We start from the raw sequence: 15,446 nt of genomic DNA on the forward strand, positions 1-15,446 counted from the left end.
CAGATATTCAGGATTGATGATAGATGTGATGAATGGGCGGATGGATAGATATGATGGATTGATAGATATGATGGATGGATGGTTGGATAGGTAGGTATGATGGATGGATAGATATGATAGATGATAGATATTCATGATTGGTGATAGACATGATGGATGGATAGATGGATAGATAAATATGATGGATGGGTAGATAGGTATGTAGAATGGATGGATAGATAGATATTCAGGATTGGTGATAGGTGTGATGGATGGATGGATGGATGGGTACATATGATGGTTGGATAGACAGATATGAGGGTATTCAGGACTGATGATAGACATGGATGGATGGATGGACAGATAGATAGGATGGATGGATAAATATTCAGGATTGATGATAGATAGCTGTGATGGATGGATGGACAGATAGATAGGATGGATTGACAGAGAGATATGATGGATGGATGGGTGGATAGGTAGATATGATAGATGGGTAGATAGTTACATAGAATGGATGGATAGATATTCAGGATTGATGATAGGTGTGATGGATGGATGGATGGATGGATGGATAGATATGATGGTTGCATAGACAGATAGATATGATAGATATTCCAGATTGATGATAGACATGATGGATGGATGGATGTACAGATGGACAGACAGGCAGAGAGATAGGATGGATGGATAGACAGATATTCAGAATTGATGATAGATATGATGGATGGATGGATAGATAGATATGATGGATGGATGATGCAGATGATGGATGGATGGGTGGATAGGTAGATATGATGGATTGATAGATATGATCGATGGATGGGTGGATGATGGATGGATAGATTGATAGATGATAGATATTCATGATTGGTGATAGACATGATGGATGGATAGATGGAAAAATAGATATGATGGATGGATAGATAGGTATGTAGAATGGATGAATAGATAGATATTCAGGATTGGTGATAGGTGTGATGGATGGATGGATGGATGGATATGATGGATGGATGATACAGATGATGGATGGATGGGTGGATAGGTAGATATGATGGATGGATAAATGGATGATAGATATTCATGAGTGATGATATTCAGATAGAGAGCATTCCAAGAGAGCCAACTTTTTACATAAAGGACCAGTTAATGAATATCTTCTTATGGTAGGGCTATATGTTCTCTTGCAACTATCTGGCTCTTCCATACGACACACACACAGCTACACACACAATGCTAACATGTGTGGCTGTGTTCTAATAAAACTTTATTTACAAAAGGGAGGATGGTCAGACTTATCTGAGGTCCACGGTATGTGGACACCGGGTGTTGGCCCCTGTGTGCCTTGGGGAGAATTGTAAATCTGTCATATGGGTGGGAAATTGCCCCCACAAAGACTCAATGTCTGACCTCGTTTCAAGGTCCTGGTGGCCCTTGGGTGGGACCCTGAGGTGCGTTTAACCCCAGAAACCGTGTTTTCATTACAGATGAACGGGATGTAACAGATTTGGTGTCGTGGGACCAGGGGGCGTTAGTGTGCACGAGCGGGAGATGAGGATGTGCGCATTTGAGGTCCTCACCGTCTGGCCCGTGTGCGGCTGTGGCTGGCGGAGATGAGACATCAGCACACGGGGCTGTCCAAGTGGTGGCCCAAGAGGAACGAGCAGAGACTTCTGTAGGTGCCCTGACTCTGCAGGATGTCTACTTGGATAGGAGACGTCCTGACACCCTTCCCAGCAGAGCCGTGGCGTGACAAGGAGTCTCCCGGGGACCGGGGACCAGCACCAGGGAGAGAGCAGGCAGAGGTCATAGAGACGGTGAAAGCCAAGGGTCAGAGATTCCCGACCTGCTTCTTCCTGCTGCAGAAGTGACAATCACTGTGTGAAGCCACAAGACGATTGGTGGGTCCCAGTGACTCATCGCTTGGGTCTCTGTGTGAGGGGGGCCCGTGGTCCCAACGGATGACTCTGCTGATTCACACAGCTCACTCTTAGGCTGTCTACACGAGGGTCCTGGGGCGGCTGTAACTAAGGGCCCCAAACGACTGGCTAAAAACAACAGACATCCATCCTCCCCCAGTCCTGGAGACGGTCCTCAAATGGTCGTGGTGTCCCAAGGCTGAGCTCTGTCCAGTGGCTCTAGGGGAGGGTCCTTCCTGCCTCTTCCAGCTTCTGGGAGCTCCAGGCCTCCATCGCTGGGCTGGTGGCTGCCTCCCTCCTCTCCCCGCCTCCGTCTCCACGTGGCTTCTCCTCTGTGTCCCTGTCTCTCCTCTTCTATGTCTTATAAGGACCCTGTCACTGGGTTTAGGGCCACCCCCGCCCAGGAGGAACATCATCTCAGACCACTTCTACCTGGATAGTCAAGAATGATCTCTTCATCTCAAGATCCCTCATTAGTTACATCTGCCAAGACCCTTTTGCCAACAGTCATATCCACTGCTAATAGGAATTAAGATGTGCTCATATCTTTTGGTAGACAGTATTCAATCCACTACATCCTATATGAACCAGAAACCTTGAAAACAGAAAACATTCGTTCCTTCTCTGATGACCTGGAAAACCATGGAGATCACAGCTTGTATACATACCCAGCGTTGCTTTCCTGGTTGATTGACCCATGTAGCTACACAGGACCCTGGGTTCATAAGAACGTCTATTGCCTTAATGCCCTGTGACCACCATCTTGAAGTTCTTCATGAAGTGAAAACAAGGAATCCACAGTTTCGTTTTGCACCGGAACTGCAAATGCTATAGCCTTCTTTGATCACATTCCTTCCAACCTCAAGAAAGAGAAGCAAGTCTACAGCCAATAAGGGCACCCCCACCCCCAGCGTAGCCCTCCCACATCAAACCATCAATGTGCTCAAGCCTGTCATGGGTGGTGAAGACCGTCTCCAAGGTCCAGTCCTGAATACTCATTGGAAGGACTGAAGCTGAAGCTCCAATACTTTGGCCACCTAATGTGAAGAGCTGACTCATTGGAAAAGACCCTGATGCTGGGAAAGATTGAAGGCAGGAGGAGAAGAGGGTGACAGAGGATGAGATGGTTGGATGGCATCACCGATTCAGTGGACATGAACTTGGGCAAACTCCAGGAGATGGTGAGGGACAGGGAAGCCTGGCATGCTGCAGTCCATGGGTCACAAAGAGTTGGACACGACTTGGCGACTGAATGATGACAAGCTTTGGTGAGGCTAGTGGGTTTTGGCTGCACACTGGGGGAGCCTCTGAAAACAATTCACGTTCAGCCCCGCCTTCAACAGAATTCCCAAGCTCATTCCTCTGGGCGTCAGCATTTATCAGACCTCCTCAAGCCATCCTCTTGCTCAGAGTTTGAGACCCACTGAGCTGCTGCTTTCAGCCCTGGATGCTGGCACCTCCCAGAACTGCTCAGATATTCTGCTAAGTCCTACAGCCATGACTGTCATGTCTGAAAACTAGGATTACTTCCTGTGTTGAAACCAAGATGGAGACGTGCCTCATCTAATATTTCCGAACAGCAAGAATGATGTTCCAAGAAGTGGAATCTTGGCTTAGAGGAAGACCCCAGCCTTTGAGGTTTATGTGTCACCAGAGAATCATTGCATGGCTTGAGGTCATCATCCACAAGTGCCAGCTACTCTTCCCATCATCACAAAGGTGGTTCCTAAGTACACGCTCAGGATGGGGAAGTTGGCCAAGCCACCATCCTTTGTCACTGAGAGAACAGGCTTGCTGAGTCTCTCAGGAGTCCCTGGGAGATTCCATAATCCTTGAGCAAAGAGCGGCTCCAAGGTCAAGTGGAACCTTGTAGGACCCTGGCCTCAGATGGCCCCTTCTCATCTCATGACTGCCCTTATGTCATTCACCCACTGGGCAGGTGTGCATTCTCAGTCGCTCAGTCGTGTCTGACTCTTCATGACCCTGTGGACTGTACCCCACCAGGCTCCTCTGTCCATGGGATTCTCCAGGCAAGAGTACTGGAGTGAGTTGTCATTTCCTTCTCCAGGGGATCTTCCTGACCCTAGGAAATGTAAGCCACATGTCCTGCACTGGCAGGCAGATTGTTTACCCCTGAGCCACCTGGGAAGCCCTTTTTCACCAGGGTAGAGAGAGCGACCTTGGTTCTGGAGAAGTTACCGTGTTCCCGCCACACCTGACTGTGGAACGTTCCTCAGAGCTTGGAGACACGATCCAGCACCTGGAGAGGTCCTGTGCACCACCAGGTGAGTACGGCCAAATCCAAGGTGTCATGAGCACTGGGATTCTGGGTTTGAGCCTGTCGCTGATGTCCAGAGAGCCTGGGAGGGGGCGATGTGGACATGCACCGGGATGGAGGATCTTTCATCCCTGGGCAAACTGTGATTCAGTAGGTGGACCCACAGCATGTGTGTTCGTCAATAAGGCTGCGCGTTCATCCCTTCCATGTAGCATCAGTGAATTCTGTTCACTGATGGGGATGACCGCCTCATCCATCCATCCTTCATCATCCATCCATGCATCCATCCTTCCTTTCACCCATTCATCCATCCATGCTTTCATTGATCCATCCATCCATCTATTCACCCACCCACCCACCCATCCATTCACCCATCCATCTACCCATCCATTCCACTCATCTACATATCCATTCACCCATCCATCCATCTATGTGTCCATTCACCCATCCAACCTTTCACTCATCTATCCATCTATCTGTCCACCCACCCATCCATCCATCTGTCCATCCACCCACCCTCTTATCCATCCATCCTTCCATCTATCCATCTACCCATCCATCCATCTATGTATCCTTTCACCCATTCATCCATCCATGCTTTCATCCATCCATCCAGCATCCTTCCATCCATCCATCCTGTATCCATCTATCCCCCATCCATCCATCCTGATCCATCCATCCATCCACCGCTGATCCATCCATCCATCCACTCACACATGCATGCATCCATCCATCCTTCCAGCAGCTGTGTGTTGAGTAGGGCTACCCAGCCAGGCTCTGAGCAAACACCAGATGGAGCGCACTGTTGAGTGGCACAGAACTCTTGTCCTAAGGAGCTTGCCATCTAGGGTGGGATGAGTAATGGCCCCAAGGACATAAAGTCCTAATGCCTAGAAACTGGGAATGTACCAGATATAAGAAGAGGCACTTTTCATGGGAAAGAGTGAGCTCTCCTAAGGCAGGTCTGTGTCAAATGCGACCCAGTTGGAGCTTCCTTTGTCTTGATGCCTTCTGAATTATGAGGGTGTCTATTTCATAAACACCTCACACCTTGGCTTTTAGGAAATGCAACCATAGTGCGTGCACTGGGCTCCCTCCAAGTCCAGAGGGGTTGGGAAGCTGATTGGGGAAGCTTCTCAGAAGACCCACGGGTCAGGGAGGTGGCGCTATGCCTGTTTCCCAAGTGGACTGGTCCTTGGGAGGTGTCAAGTCTCACAATGGGCACTGTCATTAAGCTTTTTGATGTCTGTCTTCCTGACTCTTCTTCCATCAATCGGTGCTCCTGACTTGAGCCCTGTCTACACCCGGGTTTGCCGAGTGGACAGCAAGACCTATGCATTCAGTCTGAGGGATGCTTAGGGTTAAATGCATACCAGGCATGGTTCTTCATCCAAGCTCTGAAGTCACTAAATTTGTCATTTAAGAAATGTGTTGAAGCTGTGTGTGTTCTGTTGTCTGGGTACCGCCATCCTACGGGTTTGTTTTAACAAAGGCCACAAGAGCACAAACATTATCCCAGACATAACAATGTCCTGGATCTCTGCGTGTGTCGTAGGGTAGTGCACGTGCGCAGTAAAGAGCTTGAGAACTCTCCAGTCTCTGAGGCTCTCTTCAACGATGCGAGTCACGGCACAGGACTAAAACTTGCCTCAGCGACCTTTGTGTTTAGGGCTTCCCTGATAGCTCAGTTGGTAAAGAATCCACCTGCAATGCAGGAGACCCTGGTTCGATCCCTGGGTTGGGAAGATCCCCTGGAGAAGGGAAAGGCTACCCACTCCAGTATTCTGGCCTGGAGAATTCCATGGACTGTATAGTCCATGAGGTCGCAAAGAGTTGGACACGACTGACAGACTTTCACTTTCAACGAAGCATTTTCTGAGGTTCACACACTTCTAGCAATCTTTGCATTTATTGCTAACTTACAACTCCTGGTGATATCAACTGCATCTATTTCTTCCCTTTTTTCTTTATAATTCTTAGTCTTCATTCTAGGATGTTCGTGTCGAACTTCCTGTGTTTGATGCCTGCCCTTAATTTCTGACTTTTCATATATCTGATCACAGTGTCCTTGTTTCTTTCTGACGCTTGGGTTGCATCTCATAGATTCATTCTTATTTTCATGGTTCCTCTTTACCTTCATGGGTAACTGAAATGGGTATTTAAAAATCCCCAAGTGCATTGAATTACAAATAATCATTTTAATGTTGTGAGTTCAGGAATGCATTTATCTAGAATATGCTTAAATTGTCCTTCAAGGACCCTTTGGGACTTCTGGTCTACCATGCTGCTCAATGTGAGGATGCATTGAGAATTTTTCATTCAAGAATATCCTGAGGGATAAAACATAAAATGGTAACTTGTGAGCTTTCTTAGTGGCTCAGTGGTAAAAATCTGCCTGCCAATGTGGAAGACCTGGATTCGATCCTGGAGAAGGTCACGGCAACCCACTCCAGTATTCTTGCCTGGAGAACCCCATGAACAGAGGAGCCTGGCAGGCTGCAGTCCATGGGGTCACAAAGAGTCAGAAATGACTGAGTGACTAGCAGTTTCACTTCTTTTACATTCATGAATCAAATTCTGAGAAATCCCAAAGTGCAGGCATCTGGCCACTTGATCCTGCTTCCTTTCAAAACTCCATCTCTGAAGGGGAGGAAGGAGCAAAAATAGGACGAGTTCCAACAACCTTCATAATAGAAAGAAACGGACCCTGTTGCTCGGTCGCTTCAGTTGTGCCTGACTCTCTGTGACCCCATGGACTGTAGCCCACCAGGCTCCTCTGTCCATGGGATTTTCCAGGCAAGAATCCTGGAGTGGGTTGCCATTTCCTCCTCCAGGGGATCTTCCCGACCCAGGGATTGAACCCTCTTCTCCTTCATTGACAGGTAGGTTGTTTAACATGCTGAGACACATGGGAAGCACAGACCCCGTTGGGTTCCATCATTTCCTGCCAGTCTTTGAAATTCTTTCCGTGCAGGTTTTTACGAGTGCCAAAGCAGAATGAAATGCGGCCGTCTATTTCCGAGACGGTGAAGGACCTCAGAGGCAGTGCGTGAGTGACGGTGTGCTGTCCGCGGGGCTGGAAGGAGTTATAAAACTGTCCACGGTGATTCAGAGAACGCCAGAAGCTGTCAGAAGCATGGGAACCGCTTTCGGGACCTGCCTGGGGGTGTTGGGGGGAAATGGCACGTGGTCACGTTAGAGATGCAAGATTATTTCTCGAGGAAGATGACCAAAAGCATCGCCAGGCGGTGCAGGTGGCATCTCTCCACTTGGAAAGCGGTGGACGGAGCCCCAGCGAATGGGTGTGTCTGAGAGTTTTGCTAATCTGCAGACGGACATCCAGACAAGCCAGGAAACAGGACCAAGTGGCCAGATGCCTGCACTTTGGGATTTCTCAGAATTTGATTCATGAATGTGAAAGAAGTGAGACTGCTAGTCACTCAGTTGTGTCCAACTCTTTACGACCCCGTGGACTGCAGCCTGCCAGGCTCCTCTGTCCATGGGATTCCCCAGGCAAGAATACTGGGGTGGGTTACCATTTCTCCTCCAGGGGATCTTCCCAACCCAGGGATCAAACCCATGTGTCCTCGGCTTCCCAGGTGATGCTAGTAGAAGGAAAGATGAAAAAAGAAAATATAGATGCTAGATGGTGGATAGATAATAGGTGATGGATACATAGACAGACTGTGTCTCTCATGCTAACTCTAGATTTCTCAGCCTCAGCCCTACTGACATCTGGGGCTGGACTCTGCCGTGGGGCATCCTGGGCTCCGAGGAGTGTGGGGCAGAGTCCCTGGTCTCCCACCCACTGCACACTGGGAGCCCTGCCACCATGGTAACACCCCAGACGCTGGCTGTCTGTGTTCCAAAGTCCCCAGACATTGCCAGGGTCCCCCGGAGGCCAGGGTCCTTTGGGGACCCCCAGGCCCCACTCGAAAGACTAAAGCGTTCAGAGCCTCATGCAACTAGCTTTTAGAACGGCAGAGCTGGGATGCACATTGAAATTCCAAGTGAGTTATCCGTGTGTTCCAGACCAAATTAAAAAAATTTGAAAAATGGCAGAGCTGCTGAGACCCACCCCAGCCTGTGAGCTCCCTTGCTTCCTTCTCAGGCGGAGGTGCCCCTGGCTGCCCTTTCTCAGAGCACTCAAGGGTCTGGGAGGCAGGGAGAAGCTGGTGGACATGCGTCTCAGAGCATCCGTTCCCCCCGACACCTGCCTGCCCGCACGCCTGGTCCAGGGGTCCCTCTCCTAGACACAGCCTCAGCAGCTGGACGGAGCTGGTACCCAGCCCGACGGCGTGGAAGGAGAGTCAGGACATTAAGAGGACCCAGGCAAGGGGTCCTGCCAGCGCCAAACGGCAGTGACGCGCTTGCCTTCTCTGGGATCGCGGTGTCGTGATGCCACTTCCAGCTCTGCTCTGGACCTGTGTGGGCAGGAGGGCAGGAGGGAAAGGGAAGGAGACAGAGAGAAGCAGAGAAAGACGGAAGCAGAGAGAGAAGCAGAAAGAGATAAAGAGAAGCAGGCAGAGAGAGCAAGCAGTTCAGTTCAGTTCAGTCGCTCAGTCGTGTCCGACTCTTTGCCACCCCATGAACCACAGCACGCCAGGCCTCCCTGTCCATCAGCAACTCCTGGAGTTTGCTCAAACTCACGTCCATTGAGTCAGTGATGCCATCCAACCATCTCATCCTCTGTCGTCCCCTTCTCCTCCTGCCTTCAATCTTTCCCAGCATCAGGGTCTTTTCAAATGAGTCAGCTTTTCGCATCAGGTGGCCAAAGGATTGGAGTTTCAGCTTCAGCATCAGTCCTTCCAATGAACATTCAGGACTGATTTCCTTTAGGATGGACTGGTTGGATCTCCTTGCAGTCCAAGGGACTCTCAAGAGTCTTCTCCAACATCACAGTTCAAAAGCATCAATTCTTCGGCACTCAGCTTTCTTTATAGTCCAACTCTCACATCCATACACGACTACTGGAAAAACCACAGCTTTGACTAGACGGACCTTTGTTGAGAGAAGCAGACAGAGAGGTGAAGACGGATATAGAATGAGAGAGCAGCAGAGAGAGGTGGGTTTCTCTGCAAGACACCCAATGTAGGTCCAAGTAGAGATAAGCAGCTTATGGTCAGAAGACCTGAACTCCCTCAAGAGTTCATTTCAGGTTCATTTCAAGGTCCCTGAAGACCTTCTGGGAATCGCTTTTTTTGTTTGTTTGTTTAAGACAGAGTGAAGCAGAGGGTCCCAGGGTATGTGATCACCTGCTGGACCATCTTCTGATTGGCTGGTGGTGACCTCATCGGGAGCCAGCATCACCCACCTTCTGCTTCCAGCTACCTGGGGTCCCCGTGCTGGTGGGCAGGGCACATGGTTAACTCCTTCCACCTCCTGGGAGCTTCAGTGTCTGCAATACTGCTCAAAGGACAGGGCTCAGAACGTTACCTCCAGTCCTTGAGGAGGATCTGAAAGTCCTTGGCTTTGCTTAATGGCTAAGTTATTTGCATTTGATCTCCCTTGATCCTTTTCCTCACCTCCAGCCCTTGAATAGGAACTGGAGGTCCTTGGCTTTGTTTAATGGCTAAGCTATTTGCATTTGATCTCCTTTGACTGTTTTTGTCACCTCCAGCCCTTGAGGAGGAACTGGAGGTCCTTGGCTTTGTTTAATGGATAAGCTATTTGCATTTGGTCTCCATTGACTGTTTCTCTTTGTTTCTGCCTTTGCCCTCTTCTCTGATTCCGTTTATTCTTTGGCACTCTCGGGAACTCCTAGGAGGTGAAAGCTTTCTTCTAAACAGCAGGCAGGAGGAGAGCGTGAGGTGGGGGGTGTTCTGCCCGGGGAAGGACCCACAAGAGTCGGCTCATTTACAACATTATTAATAAGAATTCTAGACATTGCAGAAATGAAGCAAAAGCTACCCCATTTCCCCTTTCATTCTCATGCACGCTCAGTCACTCAGTCGTCTACGAGCCTTTTGCAGACCCACGGACTGTACCCCACCAGGCTCCTCTGTCCATGGGATTCTCCAGGCAAGAATACTGGAGTGGGTTGCCATTTCATCCTCCAGGGGATCTTCCCTGACCCAGGGATCGAACCCAGGTTTGCTGGATCTCCTGTGTTGGCAGGGGACTTCTTTACCACTAGCACCACAGGCTTTTTTCTTTTTTTTTCTTTTTTCTCTCCCCAGCATCTGATGAATCTCAAATGTTTTCAGCTTAAAATAATTCTCAAGCCAACTCTAATCCCGATGGAGTTAAAAAAAAAAAAAAAAGATAGCAAAAAGAGACAAGAACTCAGGTCAGTGAAATTGAAAGTATCTCAGTTGTGACAGACTCTTTGAGACCCCATGGACTATACAGTCCTTGGGATTCTCCAGGCCAGAATACTGGAGTGGGTAGCCTATCCCTTCTCTAGCAGATCTTCCCAACCCAGGAATCAAACTGGGGTCTTCCTGCATTGCAGGCGGATTCTTTACCAGCTGAGCTATCAGGGAAGCCAACAACTCAGCCAAATGTGTGTTGAAGTAGCTTGATGCTGTCGACCAAAAAATACAGTCACCACCTGAAATGAGAGTTATTTTATTGGGTGGGCATGTTTAGGACTCCGAGCCTGGGGCGGCAGCATGTCTGTAGCTCTGAGAAAACTGCTCCAAGGAGGCTGGAGGGGAAGTCAGGCTGTATACAAGTTTGCAACAAAGGGAGCAGGCAGTCTGAACATCAAAGATCAGATACCAGTGAAGGAACTGAGGATTCTCTGTGTGGGAAGATGCACCCTGCGGGCCCACTGAATTCACTCCTTTCACATGCACCTCGGCTGTCTGGGGCCAAGCCTGTTTCCTGTCCACCCTCAGGAGAGGCAGATGTCACGGATGGCTGATTCTTTTATTCTCCCAGGTCGTCTGCAATCAGCGTGGGGGTGGTGGACCGAAACTTTGCCATCCTCTTGGCCCAGACTGTAAAGGATCCGCCTCCCATGCAGGAGACCCAGGTTGGATTCCTGGGTCGGGAAGATTCCCTGGAGAAGGACACGGTAAACCACGCCAGTGTTCTTCCTGCAGAATCCCATGGACAGAGGAGGCTGGCGGGCTACAGTTCACGGGGTCACAGAGAGTCGGACACGACTGAGCTGCTTTCACTTAACATTCACGTTTGGAGGCTGGAAGTCACTGATGGCTGTGACATTTCTTGCTTATTGTTACGGCCAGAGATGTTATCATTTCAGACTACTCCAGGGGTTCTTTGGTCGGGCAGATCCCCTGGAGGAGGGCATGGCAACTCACTCCAGTATTCTTGCCTGGAGAATCCCACAGACAGAGAAGCCTGGTGGGCTACAGTCCATGGGGTCGCAAAAGAGTCAGACGTGACAGCGACTTAAACAACAGGGGATCTTCCCTACCCAGGGATTGAACTCAGGCCTCCCGTATTGCAGGCGGATTCTTTACTGACTGAGCCAGCATGGGCGCCCAGAATACTTGAGTGGGTAGCCTATCCCTACTCCAGGAGATCTTCCCAACCCAGGGATTGAACTGAGGTCTGCTGCATTGCAGGCAGATTCTTAACCATCTGAGCCACCAAGGAAGACCTGTAATCATAAAGGTTTTTTAAAATTTAATATTTATTAAAGTTTTTAAAAAATTTTAATATGTCTTTATTTTTGGCTGCTCTGGGTCTCGGTTGCGGCATGTGGGATCTTTCATTGCCTGGCGGGCAGGCTTCGTTGCCCCGAGGTGTATGAGATCTTAGTTCCCTGACCAGGTATTGAACCCACGTCCCTTGCAGTGAAAGGCGGATTCCTAACCCCGGGCCACCAGGGAAGTCTCAATCACAAAGTTTTGTTCTGAGTAAGGCAGAGGATCAGATAGACAGGGAGGCAAGCAAGAAGGTGACAGAAGAGAGAATTCAAGATGGTACCCTACTTTTTGGAGGAAGAAGCCAGGAACTTCGGATGCAACTCCAGAAGCCGAAAGAGACCCAGAAATAGATTCCTCCCCACCAAGTCCTGCTGACACCTCTATCATAGCCCCGTGTGACCTGTTTCAGACGTCTCACACGCAGAAACGTGAGACAGTCCCTGTGTCTTGTGTTGGCGTCATCGGTTCCAGCAGGCCCCCAGCACTCACTGACCCCGTGCCATACCCATCTTTGCCCAGCATGGAGAAGTAGTCGTCCGTCTCCCCTGACGCTGGACATTTCATACGAATTCTGGACTTCTTGCTGTCCTTTCGTGAAGCCCGGAGTTGAAAATCAGTCAGAACACAAACGGGTTCATCCACCTCACTAGAGCTGATGCAAACCTGTTCCTTTTTCGTGGCTGAGTAATATTCCATTGTGTATATCTGCCACAACTTCTTTATCCATTCGTCTGTCAGTGGACATCTACATTTCTTCCATGTCCTTTATTGTAGTTCAGTTGCTTAGATGTGTCCAACTCTCTGCGACCCCATGGACTGCAGGCTTCCGTGTCCTTCACCATCTCCCAAAGCTTGCTCAAACTCATGTCCGTTGAGTCAGTGATGCCATCCAGCCATCTCATCCTCTGCCGCCCCCTTCTCCTTTTGCCCTCCATCTTTCCCAGCATCAGAGTCGTTTCCATGTCCTGCCTACTGTGAATAGTGTTGTGATGAACACTGGAGTGCATGTGTGGTTTTGAATGATTGTTTCCCCAGGGTATATACCCAATAGTGGGATTGCTGGGTCATATGGTCGTTTTATTCCTAGTTTTTGAAGGGATGCCCCCACTCTTCTCCATCGTGGTTGTACCAATTTGCATTCGCACCCAGAGTGTGAGAGGGTGCCCTTCACTCCACACCCTCGGCAGAATTTATTGTTTGTAGGTTTTTCACTGATGGCCTTTCTGACCTTTGTGAGCAGATAGCTCATTGCCGTTTTGATTTGCGTTTCTCTGATAATGAGCGATGCTGAGGGATGATGTGGGGAGTGGGAGGGGGGTGTTGAAGAGGGAGGGGACTTACGTATGCCTTCCATGGACTCACGTTTTTGTGCAACAGAAACCAACACAACTTTGTAAAGCAGTTCTCCTCCAGTTAACACACACACACACACACACACACACGCGCACACACACACACACGCGCGCGCCTTCGGCAGACTCACACTGTTGTGCAGTGGAAGCCAACACCACGTTGTAAAGCAAATCTCCTCCAGTTAAAACACACACACACAGGCAACTGCAACCTTTATTCGGTTGGAACAAGCAACGTGGGCTGTCGTTGCAAATTGCTCCCTCTCTGTCTGTCTCTTTTTTTTTTTGCCTCCTCTGAGCTTCCCTTGCTGACCCGGTCTCTCCCTGTCTTCGCAGTCGAGTCCTCTATCTCCTCCTCAGCTATTCATTTCAGATTCCTACCCGCTTAATAACAGCTGCACCGGGATCTCCGCCCGTCCCTTGGAAATTCATTTAGCTACCTTCACAGGGAGACTTTGCTCCTGACTTGAAAGTACCCGAGGCGAGGGGCGTGGAGAGGGTTAGCCTGTGGCCAAGGGCACAGCCGCCCGCCGAGCGCTCCGAGCTCCCCCGCCACCCCCGGCCCCGGGGCTGTGCCGCAGACCACATTAGTAATTGATGCTTCGAGCCAGCATCCCTGGGCAGAGATGCCAGCCGGGTCCTTAGGAAATTCTGCAAGTCATCCTGGGTCCGTGTGTTTGTCCGTGTGAAGGAGGGACTGGAGCACAGAGGAGGGAAAGAAAAAAGGGAGGAAAGAAAAAAGGGATGCTTTCCTTGGAATGAGGCCGAAGGGTTGCGGATGAGGTAGCTGTGGGTGGAGGCTTGCCTGCGTGTGCGTGCCCCTGTGCCGCTCTGTCATCTTTTTCTGCCTGCGTCACCGGCTTTTCCAGGTCAGGTCTCTCGGTTGCCTGGTCGGGACGTGTGTACAATGGCGCTTCAGTCCTGTCCGACTCTGTGACCCCGTGGACTGTAGCCCGCCAGGCTCCTCTGTCCATGGGATTCTCCAGGGAAGAGTACTAGAGTGGGTTGCCATTTCCTCGGGGGACTCAAGATCTCTCTATCTCTCTCTGATGTTTCCCTCTCAACCCCGGGGAACAGAGGCTTCTTACATCCTGAGGTCGTCTGCGAGATGAAGTTTTAAATGGTGGTTGGTTTGTTGTTCAGTCGCTCAGTCGTGTCCGGCTCTTTGCAACCCCATGGACTGCAGCACACCAGGCTTCCCTGTCCTTCACCAGCTCCTGGAGTTTACTCAAACTCATGTCCATCGAGTCGTGATGCCATCATCACCTCATCCTCTGCCACCCTCTTCTCCTTTTGCCTGAAGCCTTTCTCAGCATCAGGGGAATGGTGGCATTTTGGGAAAAGTCAGGGTCTTCCAAAGACTCTGTTGGATGAGACACAACCATGAGCCAGCCCCGGGAACCTGGCAAACAGCACGTTCCCTGGAGGGCTGAGTGATGCTAACGGGAGCTTTTGAGACTGAGAGGCAGATTCCGAGGTGGTTCTCTGCAGGAGCCTGGGTTGTCTGCCGGCTCTCCGCCAGCCTGCTGTTTCTGCATCAGAAATTGTGTCTTCACCTTCTTTACCTGGGTTTCTTAGCCTCACGCCCCTCTCATCTGTGGCTGGATGACCCTGGACTGCGGGTTGTCTTGTGCACTTGGGGTGTGGAGCAGCAGCCGTGGTCTTCACCCACCGCGTGCTGGGAAAAATCCCCCACCCCAACTGTGACAACCACAAGTGTGTCTGAATGTCGTCATATGTCCCCTGGGGGCAAAGTCATCCCTCGTTGAGAACCACAGCAATAGATAGATAGATAGATAGATAGATAGATAGATAGATAGATAGATGTCAGACTGAGAATCACAGCTATAGATAGATAGATAGATAGATAGATAGATAGATAGATGGATATACATGGATGGATGGATGGATTAGATAGATGGATATAAATAGATGGATAGATGGATGGATGGGTAGGTGGATGGATATAGATAGATGGATTAATGGATAGATGGTTATAGATGGATGGATGGATGGATGGATAGATGGATATAGATAGATGGAAGAATAAATGGATGGATTAGATAAATGGATAGATGTATGGATTAGATTGATTGATAGGTGGATGAATAGATGAATATAGATAGATGGATAGACGGACGGATGGATGGTTGGATAGATTAGATAGATGGATAGATAGATGTATAGATGGATGGACACATGATAGATGGATGGGTGGATGATGATGGATGTATATAGATAGATGGATGGGTGGATTAGATAGATGGATAGATGAATATGAATAAATGGATGGAGG

The 15,446-nt window shown here is 49.5% G+C and overlaps 1 protein-coding gene across 3 annotated transcripts in view; it reads left to right on the forward strand.

The window, feature by feature from the left end:
• Positions 1-997: 997 nt before the first annotated feature.
• Positions 998-15,446, forward strand: part of LOC139033865 (uncharacterized) — a 90,215-nt gene continuing 75,766 nt past the window's right edge. For all 3 annotated transcript variants that reach the window (XR_011486354.1, XM_070463755.1, XM_070463756.1), the window contains exon 1: positions 998-4,183. The gene's annotated coding sequence lies outside the window, so the exon portion shown is untranslated. The remainder of the gene's footprint in view (positions 4,184-15,446) is intronic.

This window comes from Odocoileus virginianus, unplaced genomic scaffold (genome assembly GCF_023699985.2).
Source record: "Odocoileus virginianus isolate 20LAN1187 ecotype Illinois unplaced genomic scaffold, Ovbor_1.2 Unplaced_Contig_6, whole genome shotgun sequence".
In the NCBI taxonomy this organism is placed as follows: Eukaryota; Metazoa; Chordata; class Mammalia; order Artiodactyla; family Cervidae; genus Odocoileus; species Odocoileus virginianus.